Raw genomic sequence first — 20,458 nt, 5'->3', positions numbered from 1 at the left:
AAGGTCAAGCAATGTCTGTTTGTGTCTTAGATTTGAGCACACCATGTTCTTCACACAGACAATTATACGTGGCATGCTCTCGAGAGGGCAAACCACCCAGTTTAGTTGTGTTAGCTAAAGATGGAATGACAAAAAATATTGTATACTCCATTGCACTAAGAGATTAATATTGTTGACTAATATTTTCAGAATTCGTTGTATATATAATTTATAAAAAAAAGTTACAATAAATTAAAAAAAATATTATTTGGTGTGTTGTTATTTTCACATTCCGTCATCGTTCATAGCGCTCCATGCCTCTTCCACTCATATACCACATACGCACACACTTACAATAAATAAGATATATTTTCATACTATAGAAATAATTCATGTGGCAAAACAACGTTTGCCGGGTCAGCTAGTAGATATATAAATATATTTTCAAATTATCCCCAATACTAAGCAGAGCTAATACTCATATAAAAACCATTATTTACAATCCTTATGAACTTGGAACGAAATATTAGCTTTTCAATTTACTAAATATGTTCAGAAACTCAAAATAATATCAGTAGATTTTAAAATGTAAAACTATTATAAGTTTATTTCTTGGAACAATGTCCCAGAAAAGGTCACTAAAGGAATACAGATACAGTTCTGTGTAATATCCAAGAAAATTATGCAATGTTTGCTCTAAAACAAACGTGATCATGCGGAAAAAGGACAGCTGATAAATTATACAAATCGTATTTATATTTTTTTCTTATAAAAAAACAACAATTATATTCTCTTTTTTAAGGCAAAGGAATTAAGGTATTGTAAATTTTAAGGTATTGTAAATCTTAAAGAATCAACGGTAGTCTGTCTGATGATTCGGGAACACAAAAGTTTGAATTGGACTACAACATAATAAATGATCAGTGGTCCCCGGTCTAATAATCCATGTAAAGTGATGATAAAATTACTGTTTTGGTTTTTTGATTTCGTGTTTATGGGTATAGCCACAAAATATCATATTTTACCAATAATGTGAACATTGCACATTTTCACTAAAATTCGACTAGGAAAATAAAAAATTTATCAACTCCTAAAAGAGCAATCAATGTAAAAGAATAGTTAGCTATTGTGGTCACAAAATATTACATTTAACTATGATCATTACACGCCATATTGTACTGTACTCAATGCTGTAACTTTTCATTTAACTTCACTCTATTAACTTTTAAAAAATTAAATCTAATCGAGGCATATAAACAGTCCAGAGAATGTGCTCTGAATAGTAATATTCCATTGTTTCCATTTTTTACAGTATAAACTTTAGTCTGACCAAAAGAATGATTAAGGCTATTTAAGACCATTAAGCCTGCAGACATACAGCTCCATAAAAAAAAAAGTGGATTCAATTTAAGTGTAGCAATTTTGCACAGATTACTTTTCAAAATTAAATTAATGTGCAACTTATTAACTGTGATTCAAATAATGAAGCTAAACTTAAACAGATTTTAAATGAAAGGCAAATTATTGTTGCCAAGTTCCTACTCAAGGGGAAGATATGCCATTTGGTCAAGAGCCCAAGCAAAATTTCTTCACAAAAATAGTTTTTTTCTTTTTTAAATTTAATAATAAAACGACAAAAATTTTTTTGTCTTCAATTTTAAATAAGGGTCATCAAAAATTAAACAAAATGTGGAAATAAAGAGTTTTTGTGATTTAGCCCTTTCAAGACTGGCAGGTGGATAAAAAAAAAGCACTTCTCGGCCTGCAAAATCAGAATTAATACGTAGAAACACATTTTGATGAAATTTGTACAAAAATCACTAATATAAGTGCTAATTTTAAAAAACACTAAAATTATTATTATACACACCAGCCTATATTTTATTAAACTTAAATTTAGCAATTTTTTTAAACCAATTATTGACTTAACTCAAACCTGCTTGTAAAATAGGAGTATTTTGATCAATTTATAAATAAATAATAAAAATAAATATTCCACAACTGCGACAAACTTTCTGCAAACAGCATTTGCGTAGATGATGCATATTTAGTAATCACATATGTATGACCACACTTCTGAAGAAGGGACACACAATAAACTTCACCCAAGAACCGTTACACAGAAATGTTACCCAAATTAAAAATACTGAAATTCCATAAAGATGCCTATTTTTCAGCATACCTTGAGATATAAATGCACGCAAAAAGGTACTGAGAGTGCCACTAAAAGATCAAGTCTCTGTTAATGCACAAAAAAATTTTACATTTCTTAACTAAATTTATAACTTATAAAAATGAATAAAAAACATTTTTTCTAGAGCTCAGTGGTTTCTCGAATTGAATCATATTAAGCAACATCTGTGACCATTTATAATCTTTGAACTAAGTTAGCAAACATTAACTAGATCTTGTTTTTTCGTTCCTTCAAGTTTTTTTTTTCGAATGAAAAAAATAGTGACAAGCACGAATAAAGGACGTCACTCAATGGACGCAGATGATACAACAAATATGAGAAGGAAGATACATCTAATAAAATTTCCGCTGTATAACCTTTTTGGGCGTAAGCCCAAAAAGGCTAAACAGTGGAAATTTTATTAGATGAAATCTACAGTGTAACCTCTTCCTACCATTTTAAAAGATTATTTACTTTAACCAGACCTTGACAACTAATAAACAGATTCCGACATAGATTTCTATTTCCATGGAATAACATTATATACACCATGGTTAATGGAATAACGTCTAAATCAGCAGGTAAAGTTAAATCTAGATGGTCCAATAAAAGATAATTTTAAATATTGCAGTTGGGGTGAATTTTGAAAGAAGTTAACTGGGGGAACAGTATGCTGGTATATTGTGCAATACATATTCTATTGCAATTCCAGTCTTGAAGGTAAGACTTTTACACATTTAACTATAGAATAAGTTATTTTTATTTTGAAGGAACACATTGAAGTGATAAGAGTCAGACAAAAAAAAAAATATTGAACTCATTTCTGAAATTAAAAAAAACTCTGCACAGCTGAAATGTACATTAAATATCCCCTCCCCCTAAAAAATGCAGATGAGAAATTAATTTCTAAGCTGAAGATCAAAAGGCAAGCAGTGTATCATTTTTTTTGTTCTGAGTTTATACAAGGAAGAGGAAGGCAAATTTAATAATACTTTTTCGAACATAATCCAATTATTGATCCAAAAATTTAAAAAATTGGAATTGTCAACAAATTTGGAACCGAAGTAACTTATACCCTTTTAAGTGCAAAAGCTAAAAACAAGAGCTGAATCTGCAAGCGCACAAAAATAATTACTGTATTTAATCATAAATTTTAAAGTCAATAAAAATATTTATGGTTAAAAAAATTGAAATCACAGTAAATAAGTTAATTTTATTAAAAATTTTATGGGGCTCATTAATAAAATTGGAGTTATAAAATAATAGAGTGCTCAAATCACAACACATTAACAAGATTTTAGACACTTCCTTCTTCCAAATGTTTATCAAAAAAAATACCTAACTTCAAGAAACAAAAATATTTTAATATTAAACTAGTATTTTTATACTTGATATGTTATCTTAAGAACTGGCACAACAAGCAAACATTCTTTGTTCCCCTCCAAGCAAATACATTTCATAACTGTCCTTTTTTAGACGATTTAAATTAATGTAATGTCTTAACGATTAGAAAAAATATAACATGCTTTGCAAATTACATATATCTCAGAAATAAATTAAATGGATACAAATATAGGCCTAAATCATGAGCGTCGTTGGCGGGGAAGAATAGTGGTTATATGTCCATCTCAATTAAATATTTCTGAATGTTCCCGGAATATTTCCAACAAAAACACAAAATTTTCATAAATTATCAATTTAAATTCATTAAAGAAAAAACAAAAAAGAGAAAAATAATCTTTTAGAGTTTTAGCACATATAAACCTTGTTCCTGATGTGAGAAATATAGAAAATTATTGCGACTCTGTAATTAATTTTACCCTCTCAAAAATTGGGCCTATGTGACACTCATGGTCCAAAAATCAATGTACTACATGCACCAGGTGATAAAAGATTAAATTTATCTTTTATCACCTGCATATACAGCATATATTGCACAATAAATGTAAAATGAATTAGTATAACAAATTTTAGCATATCATTTAATAATTTACTGACAAAAAAATTTATAATTAACAGCAACAAACAATTCTTTAAATAATCTATTAAATTAAGGATAGAACTTTTAAGTAAAAACGTTTTTCTAATAATTTTTGGTAATCAAATGCATGTTCCTTTCAAATAGAGTAACAGACGATATTGAAATAAAAAAAATTCAACTGAAAATATTCACTGTATTTCAATTTGGAATTGGATGTAATAGTTGTTATAAATCCATTTATGATGAAAAATGTTTATATTATTTAATGTTTACCATTCGCAAGTTTAATTAGATATAGAATAAATATTTCTTTCCGACAAAAGTAGATTAAAAATTTATCCGCAGAATACTGAATGACTGATTTGTAAACAAACACAATACAAACATTTTATTCCGAACTGGCTCGTAGTAATCGTAAGGCAGTTATTACATACGATAGCGTAACAGTTATGCTATATTCATAATAATATAATTTATAACTTGCATGATACTGCGTTAAACATCAATGATAAAAAGGGAAATAGTGGATAAAATGATACGCAAGACGGTAATAGAAAATGCTACAGGTTTACAAAATTTTGATGGATCTCCAAAACACAACATTTAGATCACAACGAATATATGTTGCAATATCCACTTACGCAACAAAAAATAAATAATTTTCCCAATTAGATATTAAATCGAAAACACTGGCTTAGTAATCTAGGGCAATACAATTACATATTCGCAAAATCCTTTGCAAGATTAAGCCTAACGTCACGTCCATTTAACACGTTGACAGTGATTAAAACAGATTGAAAGAAAGTTTTTAAGGAATATATGGAATTATTTTACCTTTATTAGCATCGTGAAAAATTTTGTAACATCTTATTCCTCGATAAATCAATAGTAGGACGTTAAACAGCTAAACTTCTTACACACAATTTCCGAATACAAATCAACCCAAACAACGATCGTGAATTGCTCCGAAAATGCTTCAGTCAGAATGCACTCAAAATCGCCAAATGCACCTAAAAGTGTCGCCAATTAGGCGAGAATATTCGTGATCCTTCAAATCGGGTTTCGTTTTCTTCAGTTTCGTTTTCAAGTATTCATAAATTTGCCTTCCTTATCCATTAGAGTTTTAAATAAAAATTCATATTTATTCAATTTATATTGGTTTTTGCATTATTCCCCCTTTATTGTTAAAAATTAAAATTTATATATTCTGAAGAATATGCAAGCGCTTAATTTAAACATATTTTACTACCACTGGTTCTCTTACATATTTATTCTTTTATTTTAATAACTTTATTAATTTTATTTGAAGTTTTACTAAGCTCAAATTGTAGCGGTATAATTTTTTTTTATTAATCTTATAATAAATTAAGTAACTGAAGAAGGTAAGTATACGCACAAAACATAACTGTCTCGGTAGTAAAAAAATGACTTAAAAACGTTCGGCATATACTTATCAAACAATAGATCTAGCAACTGTACTAAACATCATTAATATTTATTATCAAAAAGGCTCTTAAAAGAATTGCTTTGTGTAGCACTTTACATGTATGGTAATTTATTGGTAATAACTTTATGGTGATTAACTTTCCATAGTAATAGATATTGATCCATGGCCTGAAGTTAATTAAATCACCATTTTAATAACCTATCAGATACCTCACGGCATCGTAACCATTAAATTTAATTCCAAAAGTAAATAAATAAAAGCAAATAAATAAAAAAATCCGATTAAAAAAAATTATTCTAAAAATAAAGAAATAAAAATTTTATTTTTTTTAACCTTTTTAATAATTTAAAATAAATATTACGTAGATAATAATAATAAACGAAATATATTTAAATAGTAGTTATGTAATCACCGTTAAACATCTTTTCTTTTACAGTAAAGAAGATTACATTGTCTCTAGAGAATAATAAAGTTCAAAAAAGTTCTCGATTACGCAGTCTTCAGTTCTGTGTGACTGATTATGGGTCAGACAGTTCGCATGCCTGACTAAATATCTATCTTCCTTGTATAGCAAATAAAAACACTTTCTCTAAGGAATCAACTCGGAAATAACAACTCGAAGAGATACAATTTTAAATTTTGATTATTTTTTCTTAAATTCTTAATTTTTATGAAATAATTTTAAATAAAGAAATAAATAATTCTAACTGATGAAAGAATAGTTCTAAATAACGAAAAATAATTTTAAATAAAGAATATAAATTTTTGTTAAAGAAAACGATAGCATTTATGAATTTTCGTAGAATCGTTTGCTTTAAAAACCCTTTCCTAAATTTCGAACAAAATAAAACTACAATTTATCTAGGATGATGTATCTCGCATGTATTCACTCCAGTTTAATAAAGTGAATAATGAAAAGACGAATGTTATAACAGTTTTTTTACGGGGATTACGAAGACGCAAATACTTTTGATTAGGAATTATAATTGACTTTGATAAAAATTAACAGCATGTTTTTTTTTTGAATTTCAATTGTATTTATAATAAATATCTTCATTATTTCAAGTAAGAGATGTTCCATCTTTAAGAGTATTTTTAAAGACAATTAATGCTAGGCCTCTTAATTTTTTTTAAAAAAAAGTTTATTTAAGTTTTTCAGATTAATAAACTGAATAAACTTATTAAACTTCTGAATTACTATCTTACTATGAAAATTTTAAGAGTTTGAAACTAAAGAAGCTTAGCAATACTTCGAATTTTTGAATCGAAGAAATAGTTACTTTCCAGAGAATAGTCTAAGTCTGTCATTATTCTTCATTTCATCAAAATAATTTATCTATCGCAACAAGCCACGAGCAGAAAATAAAGTAAAAAAGCTCAATGACCTTTGAGGAATAAAAAAATAGTAGATTTTTAATCGAACAAAGTATAATTTTTTTTTTTTTTTTTGCAGACCTCCTGATGGTTAAATATATTTGCTAGAGTACCCCCCGCTTGAGGTTTAATGCAATATATAAATAGAATATTTAATAGAATGGGAGAAAATGCAACATTATGACGTTATTTTTTACACATGAATTCTATTATGTTCTTTCTATTATATATATGATTACTTTTAAACTAACAACAAAGAAGCATATTGTTATTATTTTTATTTCCTTTTCTTCATAAAAAAGAGAATTTTATTATCTACGAGTATTACAATTATTTTCAATTTTTTTAATAGTGAAACTATTAATGAAAAATTACAGTCACAAAATCAAAAATAATAAATGAATAAATAAATTAATTACTTAAACAGGTCCACTTATGCTACTAACTAATCTCTAATGATGGATCTAAATGACGATTTCCCCAAAAAAGAAAAAATGGCAAAGATAGAAAGTTAATAATTTTTTAATAGAAATACAATTAAAAAAGGTTTTTAACAGAACTTAATAATTTAAAAATTGTTTCCATGTAAGTTTCTAATAACAATAAAACCAACAAGAGAACTTAGAAGACTCCAATATTATGCAAAAATATCCGTTTAATGCATTTGATCTGAAAAAAATATAATTTGTTATTTAATTGTATCGAATATTATGGTTTAATACTTAATTGATATGATCCGTCGATTCAGTTATTCAAATCATTATTTTACACATATTCTGATTTGAACCAGTTGATTGATATAAAATCGTCTGATACATTTTGACAGTGATTCCATTGTTTTTATTTTATTTAAATTCGCTGAGTCTAAAATATATCTTCTTATTATTATCCAAATTAGGTACTCAAATCCATATATGGCAACGTTACTTTTAAAAAGTAACGAGTAAAAGTACAAGTTTTTTTAAAAATAGTAACGAGTAAAAAGTAAAAAGTTCTTATTTTAAAAAGTAACGAGTAAAAAGTACAAGTAAAAATAACGATTTAAAAGTACATTTCTAGGAAATCGAAAATTCAAAGTTACCTGAAATTTCATTGAATAATATTCTTATATTCCTTAATGTTTTTGCAAAATTGTTGTTATTTATTTAATTATTTTTAATTTTGAAANGAAAAAAATATAATTTGTTTTTTAATTGTATCGAATATTATGGTTTAATACTTAATTGATATGATCCGTCGATTCAGTTATTCAAATCATTATTTTACACATATTCTGATTTGAACCAGTTGATTGATATAAAATCGTCTGATACATTTTGACAGTGATTCCATTGTTTTTATTTTATTTAAATTCGCTGATTCTAAAATATATCTTCTTATTATTATCCAAATTAGGTACTCAAATCCTTAGATTCGAATTAAATTCATAGTTCCATTTTGAAATTAATTCGAATCAGTGATTATAATCTTTTGATTTGAATAGGTTGCAATTTTAAAATGCTTTTGGAAACGGTGTTCTTGTTCTAATACAATTACAGTTACTTACGAATTTCTGAATTGGTTATTCTGATCATGTGATTGAATTAACAGTGATTGCACACTATAAATAATTTTTCAATGCTAATATTTTAATATATAATTTCTGCACAATTATTCAACTAAATATTTTTAATCGACCAAATATTAGCATCATTGTTATTATTATTGTTCATTGGGTTAAACTGATATATATATTTCTAAGCCTATTGTGATTTTCGCTGTACTAGAAAAAAAAGGAAAGTTAAATTAGAGATCTAAGTTATTTTTATTATTATTTTATTAGCCTATTGAAAGGAAAATGGGTGAAAAACTTTCGATTATTTTTTTAATGAACTGATTTTGTTTCCATTTGAAGATTTTTAAATTTGATGTAAGCGCACATTTTACCCTCCAATACCCATGTCAGAAAAAAAAAGCTAACATCAAACCCCTATTGGTATTATGTAATTTTTGAATAGCCCCTAAACAAAGTTTGTTAAGGTTCAAACCATTTCATCAAAAATATAAAGTCCTTTGAAGCTTCCGATATTTTCTTTGTAAGTAATCAGCTATGTCAAGGTCATATAATTCGAACATCTGGAAATTAATCAAAATTAAGAAAATAAAATATTGGTATATGTTTTTCATATCAAAGTTTAAAAAAAGATTTTGAAGGAGTCAAGTATTTCTCTTTCATTAACAGGATAGCTTTTGATAAGAAAGATCGTTGATTGACGCAGAAGGGTTAAAATAATCAATATATCTGGATAGTCCTATTGCATAGCCTTGACAGATTTTACTTCCGAGTTGTTTTCTTTTTCTTTTTTTCTTCTTTTTTTTGTCATCGTAGGAAGTTATACAGAAGATTACAAAAGTACACATGATTAAATCAGAAGTACAGTAAAAAATTTTACATTTTTAATAGCCAAAAAGAAAAATATTTAAAATTTTTTTCTTCTTTTTTCTATAATTGCAAAAAATAATTATAAAAAAATTATACTTATGCTTAAAATAATTCGAGAAATTGAAGTAAATTTAAATTAGAAATTGAAGTAACTTAAAACGAAGACCAATTGCACGGAACTTTAACTTAACTGCGCTTGCATCTTAAAATTACGTAAAAGAAGAAGAAAAAAAAACGAATTCAAGTTCTTTTTTATTTTATATGGAAAATTTTTAATGTAATAAAAGTTTACCAAACAAATATAATACTTTCATTTTGGGGTTGTTTAAAAATTGAGATCCATAAGTCAGATTTCGATCGATTGATTTTTAATACATTTCAAATTCTTCTTTAGATTATAGTTGGAATTTTTCAAAGGGGTTTATTACAAAATTAAGTAACTATAGTCTCTACCTGCCGACAGGTTATTATTTTCGCTAGATTTTACTTAAATTTTTACCAATTTTAGTACTTATCATAAATTACGATAAAGCATAATTTCCATTAAAGTTAAATCAATCTTTTTCTAAATTTAAAACCGTATAAACAGATTAAGATAAACTTAATCCAAAATAATTAAAACTCCCTTTCTAATATTTGATAATAGTAAAATATATTGAGTTCCCTAAAGTTTTTATGAAACAAAATGCTGAATGAAAATTTCTTAATTTACCACATAATAGTTGGATAAAACGTTTAATTCATTGTTTAAAATAACTCAGTATTAAAATGTTCCAAAAACTTTACTTGTTCCTTGAACTTTAAAATGGATTAGGTAACTAAATTATCGTCCAATTTATTCATTTATTTTTCTCAATGTTGTTCTCTAAACAGTTTTTGTTTTAACATACTAAATTTCTTTAATAAATATATTTTTAATAAATATAAAATATTTTTTACTTATTTAATCGAATGAATAAGTTCGAAAAATTGCAGGTAACAGACGCCGGCAACGCGTCCAAGACCTTATCAACGCCAGTCTTAGAAGTAAATTACTACACTACTTACTATTATTCAGTTTATTTACATACTAGTTATGCAGTAATTTCTCAACTTCCCTAAACATTCATGAACTGGGAACTAAATTATATATCATCAAAGTAACGAAATTCAGCCTTCGGGCTCGGCAAATGTTTTTCTTACTACACTGAAGTCCAGTGACCTTGAACAGTGCGCATGTACTTGCGTAGTTTTCGAGCAACCTACTTGGCGTTCTAAGTTCGATATGGTTACACCGGCTCTTTTTTCCACCTTCATCCAACATCCATTTTAGCTTTCTCGCTCCTCTTCTGCGTTGCTAGGATATCAATCTTTCTCGCCAGTTGGGCGCTCGCCAAACTATTGGCGAAACTTTCGCAGAAAAAAAGTTACTCTGCTGCCAGAGCTAAGAAAAAAGGGTTACTATTTACGTTTTTGACGTAATTACGTGGCTTTTCAGGTCGTGGTTTTCGACGAAGAGGTAAACTAGAATTTTAATTTATTAAACATGGGTGGAGTTGCTAATTTGCAAAAAGAATTCACCACTTGAACAAATGATGGTTTCAAAATACTAATTTTTTAAGAGAAGCGGAGAGAATTATTGATGAATTCTTTCTTCGTAATTATGAGAATCGTGCAACCTAAAAAGAACTTAGTGGCAAAGAAATTTCAGAACTTATGACGTTCTCTTATAATTAATAGGATAAAATGCTTTAGCAATTATTTTGATGTTGAAAAATTTAAGCAATTGTAGCTTAAAAGAATAAAATATTAAATAAGGGAAAAACAAATAAAACAAAATTTGAGAATTAGAATTTTTTTATAATATTTGCAAATATTCTACTTTAGAAACTTATAAAATTACATAATTATCTTTTAAAACAAATAATTGCTTAATTATAGTTTTTTTTATTATTATTAAAGTCAAAGCACAGAAATGTGGACACTAATGGCTTTTCTTGGATTAAGATTTCCTTGTCCTGCCAACCGGACTGTGTAGGAGTCAAGGAAGTGGCCTTGCATTAGAAAAGTTCTAGGTTCGAATCGCAGGCATGGCATGGATGTTCTTTCATTCTCTATACTATCTGTCCTTACAGTGGGGGCAACATTGGTTCACCTAAAATGGTGCCCATGAAAGAGTGGCCTACAAATATGCCCTGTAAATGCTTGAATTGAGAAACTGTTAACGCAGGTGGGCATTGGAAATAAAAAAATAAAAAGATTTCTTTCCCCATAACCCTTAATTTGTAGAATAGATATGGGTTTTAATTGAAGATTATTAATATGACCAGAGCCAGAGCTAAAATGTAATTTTTTCCATCGACTTACACAAAAAGTCATTTAATAAAACAAAACTTTTATTTATTTTCACATAATGTTACCAAAGATAAAAATAATACGCACAAATTGCTTACGCAATTTCTAGATTCAGCAAAATATGTGTATTGAAATCATTATAACACACATTATAAACCGTTAAACAAGAAGTTTTCGTTCAGATTTGTTTTGTTAAAAAATCGTATCTCAATCGTTAAATTTTTCGAATATTTGGAACAGAAATTCATGTTTCTTCCATCGGCTCATTCATCGTCGTTTCTTTTTTTAAAAAATCTATTTCTTTCAAAAAGAAGGAAAAAAAGATCATTTTGTTTTTAAAATATATAATTATTATAATTTTTTGTGAGAACATTTTGTTATTATGCTAATCGTAACAAAATGAACGATTTCCTGAATTTTAAAAGTTTATTTCTTTTTTCACACTATACTTGAAAAAAAAATTAAGTGTAGGTTTGTGAAACAATAAGGAGAAATAAACTAGATCTTACTCATTAATGATATTAAAGGATATTAATATTAATATTTTTAATAATAAGGGCTACAATAATATTAATATTTTTAATGCTTAATTCTCGATAATAATAATTTTTAAAAAAATCTAAAATCAACCTGTTACATAAAAAGGAAAAAAATACTTTTGTTTAAATTGTGGGAATTTTTATACTCTGGATATTTTTTTTTATATTTGTTAGTTTTTTTTTCAGATTCAAACCACTGTGTACTCGCTGTGGGTTAATCGTAACGAAGTTCATCAACACAAACGAAATTTGTAAGTCAGACCCATTCAAAACATTTTAACATTTTGGTTTTTAGCATTTTTTGGCTTAAATATGCACCGATATTTTTTATTTTCTTTGTATAAACGTTTCTTTACAAGTCTCATACAATTTTAAAGTTATATGCTCCCAACACTTTTAAATTCCACAATATTTCTAAAAAATCAGAAATTAAAATATAAGTTTTAAAAAAATCGATATGTGTATGTATTTTAATTCACTTTACTTACAGATTTACATTTGTTATATGTAATATTTTAATAAGGTTAAAAATATTATCAAAAATTAATTTTGTTGACGTCCTGTAAAAATCTTGTTAACGTCCGTTTCTTCCTCTCGTTTGTGATCATAAAAACGTAGAAGCTCAACAAGTTATTTAAGCAGAAGCAATCCAAAAAAAAATTTTTTTCATTGTTCTATAGACACTAGAAAGAAATTTCAATGAAAAAAAAATCTATTTTAATAACTTTTCTTTTAAATGATAGCAAGAAATTTTATTTTATCTTTTTTTGATTTAGACCTCTGTACGATAGTAGCACTCAATCGTAGATAAATTGAATCAATCAATCACTGCAATCGTTGCTAAATTTCTGGGATATTTGTGACTAAAATTCACTTTCCTCTCATTGAATTGGATACCTGAAAGTGACGTCATCGTAGATAAATCGTGACATTTGTCCATTCGAAGTCAATCAGATTCGACTCACATGCGTGACGTCACTTACAGGCATCCAATCAAATCTGATTTAAATCACAAGTTAGGCATAATCACTTCACTTCTTCTCGAGTTGCAAGTATCCATTTATCATTAATTCAAAAAAGAAAGAAACAAATAATCATGTGACGTAACCCAAAAGTAGTTTTTTCCGTGAAAAACACTTTTTTTGAAACTAATCTTATGTAATCATTATAAATTCTTTTCACGTTAATAATGTGATCTTCAAATTCGATTTGCATACACACAATACGGACTCTGAAAGATAAAATGATTTTACAGAAGTAACTGTAAGAGCTTTTATAATAATCGCAACTACAGTTTAAATGGAATTAAAATAACGTCATGAATATAAATGAATTAAAAAGAAGCCAAAAATGATAAACTTTGGGCGAATGCACAGTTTTAATATTCTTGGAACTTCTCTTGAGTAAGTAGAATTTATCCATGACAAATTTTTCAAATGTTCCGGCGGCCCACGCATTTATTTTGGTTTTTTCCCAAGGTAAGTTGCAAAAAGTTTCAATGTCACAAATTTTTCCATTTTAACCCATAAAATTAAGATATTATCTACATTTTGTAATACGTTTTTTTTTTTTAATAAATTGTGTTTAAGTTAACATTATTGTAAACTTACAAGTTATTTTCATAAAGTGTTACTATAATTCAGTTGAAGTAATTAATATTACTATTTAATAATAATAAAATTTTAATTTTTGGAACAATGTATTATTGTAAATATTCTACTATAGTGAAACAGTTTAAACAAGTTAATAAAAATTAATAATACGAGCTATACAATAAACACAAAAATTTGGTGTGCTATGTAATTATATGTATATATATTTTTTTTTATAGTTGTGCTTCAGGTAAAATGCGTATTAAACCAACATTATTGCAACCTTGCGCATTCTTTTCATAAAGTGTTTACACAAACTAATTAATGCTAGTAAAATTAACTAATATTACTATTATGGTAAAATTTTAATTTTCAGAAAATATTCTACTATAGCTGTTTAAACAGTTTGGTAAAAACTAATAATACATGCTATACAAACACCAGAAAATGTTGAAAAACATTTCTCTCTCTTTTTTGCTTGTGTTTAAGATAAAAACGTAAGGTAAACAAACACATAATTTTCATAAAATTTTTCTATAAACTAATTAATATTCGCAAAACTAATTAATATAAACAGTTACATTATAATAAAATTTAAACTTTCAAAACAAAATACAGGGTTATTCATAATTCCCTCCGCCTGTAAACGCCATTTTTCTTTACTACAACTGACTTCAGTGGTACATGTTACTGCCATCTACCGGCAACTGCTTAAATTAAAACTTGAATACTTTCGGAATAATTTTATATGTTCTTTTTTGCCATATTCGTCTTCGTTTTTTTTACTATAACGCTTCGAAACCCCGGAGAGAATTATGAACAACCCTGTATTATCGAAAATATTCTACTGCGGTACACAACTGTTCAAACAATTTGATATTAAAAAAATCAATAATGCGTGAGACGAAATTTAAAATTTCTAATTGAGTAATCTGATTTTTAAGTCTCATGTTTTCACAATAGCTTTGATTGACCCCCATAAAAGAATAAATAAAATATCCTTTTTCGTGTTTTTTTATTTAACTTAAATTTAGTTGATGTATGGAATTTAGTTGATGTATGATAATGGAATGTTACGATCCATTTCCCTTCTCTGAACTCAAACTGCGGAATTTCGCAGCACCTAACGATTACACAATATTTCAAAATTTTTGTTATTTAAACATGAAAATAATTTTAAAAAGTAGAAAATTGTACTACATTTTACGTTTTTTCAAATGCTNATAGAACAACAATGTCGAACCATCCACTAAATCACTTATCAGTTCTTTCCATAAATTGTGATTTAACGAAGGACTTACAATGTGATGAGCAAATAAAGAAATTTGCAGCACAAAAATGCAGAAAGGTTGCTTTATAATTTATATAACATAATTACACATAACCTGTCAATTTCTTTTGCAATAATGTTGTACAGTTGCTGTTTGTATAGACAAATAAAAATAAATAAAATTATTTAATTATTATAAAATTATTTTATGTAATTTTTATTTTTTTTCTATATACTACTTTTCTACATCACCATAGAAAACAGTTTTTTGACAAAATGGCTATTAGGGCCCCAAAGTAGTTTCAGCCCAGGACCCCACAAATTCACGATCCGCCCATGCTATACAAACACCAGAAAATGTTGAAAAACATTTCTTTCTCTTTTTTGCTTGTGTTTAAGATAAAAACGTAAGGTAAACAAACACATAATTTTCATAAAATTTTTCTATAAACTAATTAATATTCGTGAAACTAATTAATATAAATAGTTAATATAAATAGGCTCCATTCTATAAATACAGGGTTATTCATAATTCCCACCGCCTGTAAACGCCATTTTTCTTTACTACAACTGGCTTCAGTGGTACATGTTACTGCCATGGCCATCTACCGGCAACTGCTTAAATTAAAACTTGAATACTTTCGGAATAATTTTATATGTTCTTTTTTGCCCTATTCGTCTTCGTTTTTTTATTATAACGCTTTGAAACCCCGGAGAGAATTATGAATAACCCTGTATTATCGAAAATATTCTACAGCGTTACACAACTGTTCAAACAATTTGATATAAAAAAAATCAGTAATGCGTGAGACAAAATTTAAAATTTCTAATCGAGTAATCTGATTTTTAAGTTTCATGTTTTCACAATAGCTTTGATTGACCCCCATAAAAGAATAAATAAAATATCCTTTTTCGTATTTTTTTTATTTAACTTAAATTTAGTTGATGTAGGGAATTTAGTTGATGTATGATAATGGAATCTTACTATCCATTTCCCTTCTCTAAACTCATACTGAGGAATTTCGCAGCACCCAACGATTACACAATATTTCAAAATTTTCGTTATTTAAACATGAAAATAATTTTAAAAAGTAGAAAATTGTCCTACATTTTACGTTTTTTTAAATGCTGATTATGTATTGAAATTCAGAAAGTGTTTAGTTTATCAAAAAAATGTTTGTAGTTGGATCAAAAAAATCACAAAACATTATGAGGCTGGAAGACCATAATTTAACGCTTATTTCTCTTAAAATTTTTGCTTCAACCTTAAAATTTTTGAAAAAAAATTTTTTGTGTATGTGTAAATTTGAAATTGAAAATTGAAATGGTAATAGAGCAGGACGGTGAAAGCATGATGAAAACCAAATGCCTAACTCTCTTATGATTCTATTTGTTTTATCTTTTTTCTATGAGACAAAAAAAAAAATTCATTTCAGTACAGTTATAAAAATTATTGTTTTTTTGAAAAAAACATTTAAAAAAAAAACTTTTTTTTAATAGTAATATTGAAAATATTGCTAATTTGTACCACCAGATTACCCATGTTTTTTAAAATCAGTTTTAATAAACAAGCAATCTTTCAAATCAATCATACTCAAATAATTGTAAAGACAAATCCTTGATTAATTGATTGTTGTATAGTTATAATTAAGTATACAAAAATCGAAAATTTAATTTTTTTTTTCTTTTACCATTTTCCAATTTTAAAGTATGGTTAATTTTACTTAAATAATGGCATCAAAATTACGTCTTCAAAAGTAATCTTTTATTTATTAGGGAAAAAAATCCATAATTCTTCAAGCACATCGTGTGAAAATTAGACAAAGTTTAAATGTAAAAAAATAATTCTTGAGTAAACTTACAGAGTAGTATTAGTTGCTTTCCAAACAAACGTAGTTCCAGTTGACGACACGCGATACCGAGAAATGTGTGGAAAAACGTAAGTTAAAGTTTATTTGTGATTTCCTTTTTTTTGGATTGAGAAATAATGCACTATGTTCTTCAAATGAAAAAAATATTAATGCGTTATGCGTTATAAAATTTTAAATTTTCACAATATTTTTCATAAGTAATTTTTTTTCTAAATTTACTTTTAATACTAAATTTTAGTTTTTAAAATGAATTTTTAAATTTCCTTAACCTCCTTACGCCTGGAATTTTTACTTTCAGCAACACGACTTTAAAAGATTCTGCTAAATTCTCTTTTTGATTTGTGATTTTATTCCCCGTTAATTGGCAATGCACCGCTACCTTTTTTTTAACATTATGTCTTTTATTATGGTGTATGAATAGCAAGGTTTCTAGAAATCTATTGTAAGGTATTCTTGACAGTTAAACAGAGAATGTAAAAATAATGTCTTTCTTTTTTATTTCAGTTATTTTGCGTCATTTTATGTCAAAGTCACAACTTTATTGAGTAACAATTATGCATTAAAAACTTAATTTTATTTTAATGGAAGCTTGTTGCAAGCGACAATTTTTTTTAAAAAAAAATATAGCAAATAGATAAATAAAGTGAAATAAAGTACTACAGTACTTAAATATATTTTCAAAACATATTTTGTAATTATACTAACGAAAATCCGATTAGAAAAGAATTTTGAATCAGCACAGCTTTTTTTTATGTGTACTGTTACAAAAAAAAAAAAAAAATATTACAATAAGTGAAATAGAAAATTTAGTAAATCCAGAAATTTTATAAAGTGTTTCCATAAGCTAATTAAAATTCGTAAAACTAATTAGTATTAATGGTTGAAATGTAATAAAATTTAAACTTTTAGTATAATGCATTATTGAAAATATTCTTCTATGGCACAATTCTTCAAACAATTCAATAAAAATTAATAATACTTACTACAAATATCTAAATTTTTAAGTCAATGATCTGATTTTTTTAGTTTTATGTTTTCACAATAGATTGACTTCAATATAAAAAGAAATAAAAAACAACACAAAAATCCTTTTTATATTCTTTTATTTTACTTAATTGATATATCAATAATGGACTTTTATGATCCTAAATTCAATGTCATAAGACTCCAGGATTTCGTAGTAGCTGATGATGATACAATATTGCAAAATTATCATTATTTAGAAATGAAAATAATTTTGAAAAAATAGAAAACTGTCCTACATATTAAATTGAATTTTATACTGAGTAAAACTTAATGCTAATTTTTAAAATGAATTTTTAAATTTGTTACATCAAAAAATTATTGTCTCTTAGCAACACAACTTTATGAAATTCTGCTAGATTCTCTTTTTGAATTAAAATTTTTTCTGCTTAATTGTCATGACAATGCAGTTTTTATTTTATTTTTATTTATTTTTTTGTTAACTAAGTTCTTTATTATGGCGTACAAAAAAGCTAAAAAGAAACTAAAGAATTACGGAAATGTATTGCTTTTAGAATATTTTTGGCAGTTAAACAGAAAAAGTGAAAATAAACGTTATTTTTTTCGAACCTAAAATAATGAGCTCTTCTGCGTAATTGTGTGACAAAGTCGCAATATTATTGTATTAAAATAATGCATCAANAAAAAAAAAAAAAAAAAAAAAAAAAAAAAAAAAAAAAAAAAAAAAAAAAAAAAATAGAAAAGAAAAAAAATTAAAGGAAGCTTGCTGCAAGTTATTCAATGAAATTTTTTTAACGATTCTTAATAAAGAAGTCAAATAGATAAATAAAGTAAAATGAAGTGCTACAGTTTTTAAATACATTTAAAAAAAATTTTATAATTATTCAAACGAAAATTCACTTAAGAAACGATTTTGAATAAGTATAGCTTATTTTTAACTTATTGTATTATAAAAAAAATAAATATTGCAGTATATCAAAATACTAAGTGTATAAGAAAATACAGCATATTTGTATTAAATAAATGTAAGAATTTTAGCGTTCAAATTTTGCGCAACTTCGGAATTAATACTAAAGAAATAACGAAAAATTTTAAGTAAGCTGTGGTTGGACCGTGGTAGTTCAGGGGATAGAGCTTTCGCCTTCCAATGAGGTGAACCGGGTTCGAACCCACTACGAATTCACACTGATCATCGCACTGATCACAATACTGGCATTAAATATCCTTAGTGGAAGACTGATCATGGATTAGAATCCCCTTGCCATGAGACTAACCGTGGATGGTTTTTGCGCTTTTACTCTTCGTGTAACGCAAATGCTGGTTATTTCCATAAAAAAGTCCTCCACAAAAATGAATTTCTTCCAGTAAGTCGTAAACCCAAAATTGGGTTTATGACTATTCAACTACTGTTATATGTATATAAAAAAATAAGCTGTGGTACATTAACACAAACTTTTGATAAAAGTAGATTTCTGAAGCTGCAGTTAGCTGATTTTTCGAAAATTAGAAAGCAAATTATTTAAGCTTTATACAGTCTTAGATTATGCTGTAGATTCATTATTTATTCAACGAGATTAAAATTGAAAATTAGAAAACGATTCCAAAAACACTTAATTTTTAATATCGTTTTCTAAATAAATTTTTATGCGATTTTAAAGTATGATTTTTAAGAATCTGTTTCACCCATTTTTAGAGGTAAAGAATTATTCTACACAGTCAAAGTTAGCTGATTTTGACAAATTTGAAAACGAATTACAGAAAATATTAATGCATTATCTTTTCCTATTTTAAACGAAAAGAGAAAATATCCTTAAAGATATATAGTTCTAATATCTGAATTAACATTTTAAATAATGCTTTGAATATAGGAAGTAAATCAGTAACTGTAACCATGACAACTAATAAGAACTATTACCTTGAGTACTGCTGAAACTATTAAATAAAAGGTCAGATGTGAAAAAGTTAAACGGAAAGATATGAATGAGTCATTGAACTTACTTTTTTTAATATTCACAGATGTTCGCCATTATTGCACGCGATAAAGCAAAAGGAAACTGTGCAGCTAAATTCAGTTGTACCTTTAGTGACATCACAGTAAAAATATCAGCTATTTCTCAGAAAGTGACTCACTACTTAACAAGTCGTTTTATCTATGCTTGTGTCATACAATAAATATCATTAGTTTCTGTGGTTTCACTAATCGTAATTTTGTTCTTACAAAGATAATTAATAATATCGCAGTACAATCACAGTCCAATGTAACTAGATTGGTATGCAAGATAATTTTACGCAAAAAATTGGAAAACTTTAAAAAAGTAAAGCTTTTTAACATTAAAATTATCATAAATTACTATTATAATTACTATCATAATAATAAAATAATTCGTAAAATTTTAGTGTTTTGTATTTACGTTTAGAAGCGAAAAACGTTCTTTTTTCTCCAGTTGTCTTCTCTGCAGTATTCTTTTCTTCATTTTTCTATGCAACATATT

At 26.6% G+C, this 20,458-nt stretch overlaps 1 protein-coding gene across 3 annotated transcripts in view; it reads right to left on the bottom strand.

Annotated features, from left to right (window-relative positions):
- The window catches only part of LOC107455859 (phosphatidylcholine:ceramide cholinephosphotransferase 1), a 75,884-nt gene extending 55,841 nt beyond the window's left edge, over positions 1-20,043 (bottom strand). The window contains exon 1 of one of the 3 annotated variants that reach the window (XM_043045120.2): positions 19,965-20,043. The gene's annotated coding sequence lies outside the window, so the exon portion shown is untranslated. Of the gene's footprint in view, positions 1-4,967; positions 5,128-10,423; positions 10,447-19,964 lie in introns of those variants that run through there. The other 2 variants (XM_071186770.1, XM_043045116.2) reach the window with 2 other exon arrangements.
- Between the last annotated feature and the right edge of the window lie 415 nt (positions 20,044-20,458).

Source organism: Parasteatoda tepidariorum, chromosome 10, assembly GCF_043381705.1.
Source record: "Parasteatoda tepidariorum isolate YZ-2023 chromosome 10, CAS_Ptep_4.0, whole genome shotgun sequence".
In the NCBI taxonomy this organism is placed as follows: domain Eukaryota; kingdom Metazoa; phylum Arthropoda; class Arachnida; order Araneae; family Theridiidae; genus Parasteatoda; species Parasteatoda tepidariorum.
This window is presented reverse-complemented; position numbering and strand designations above follow the sequence as displayed.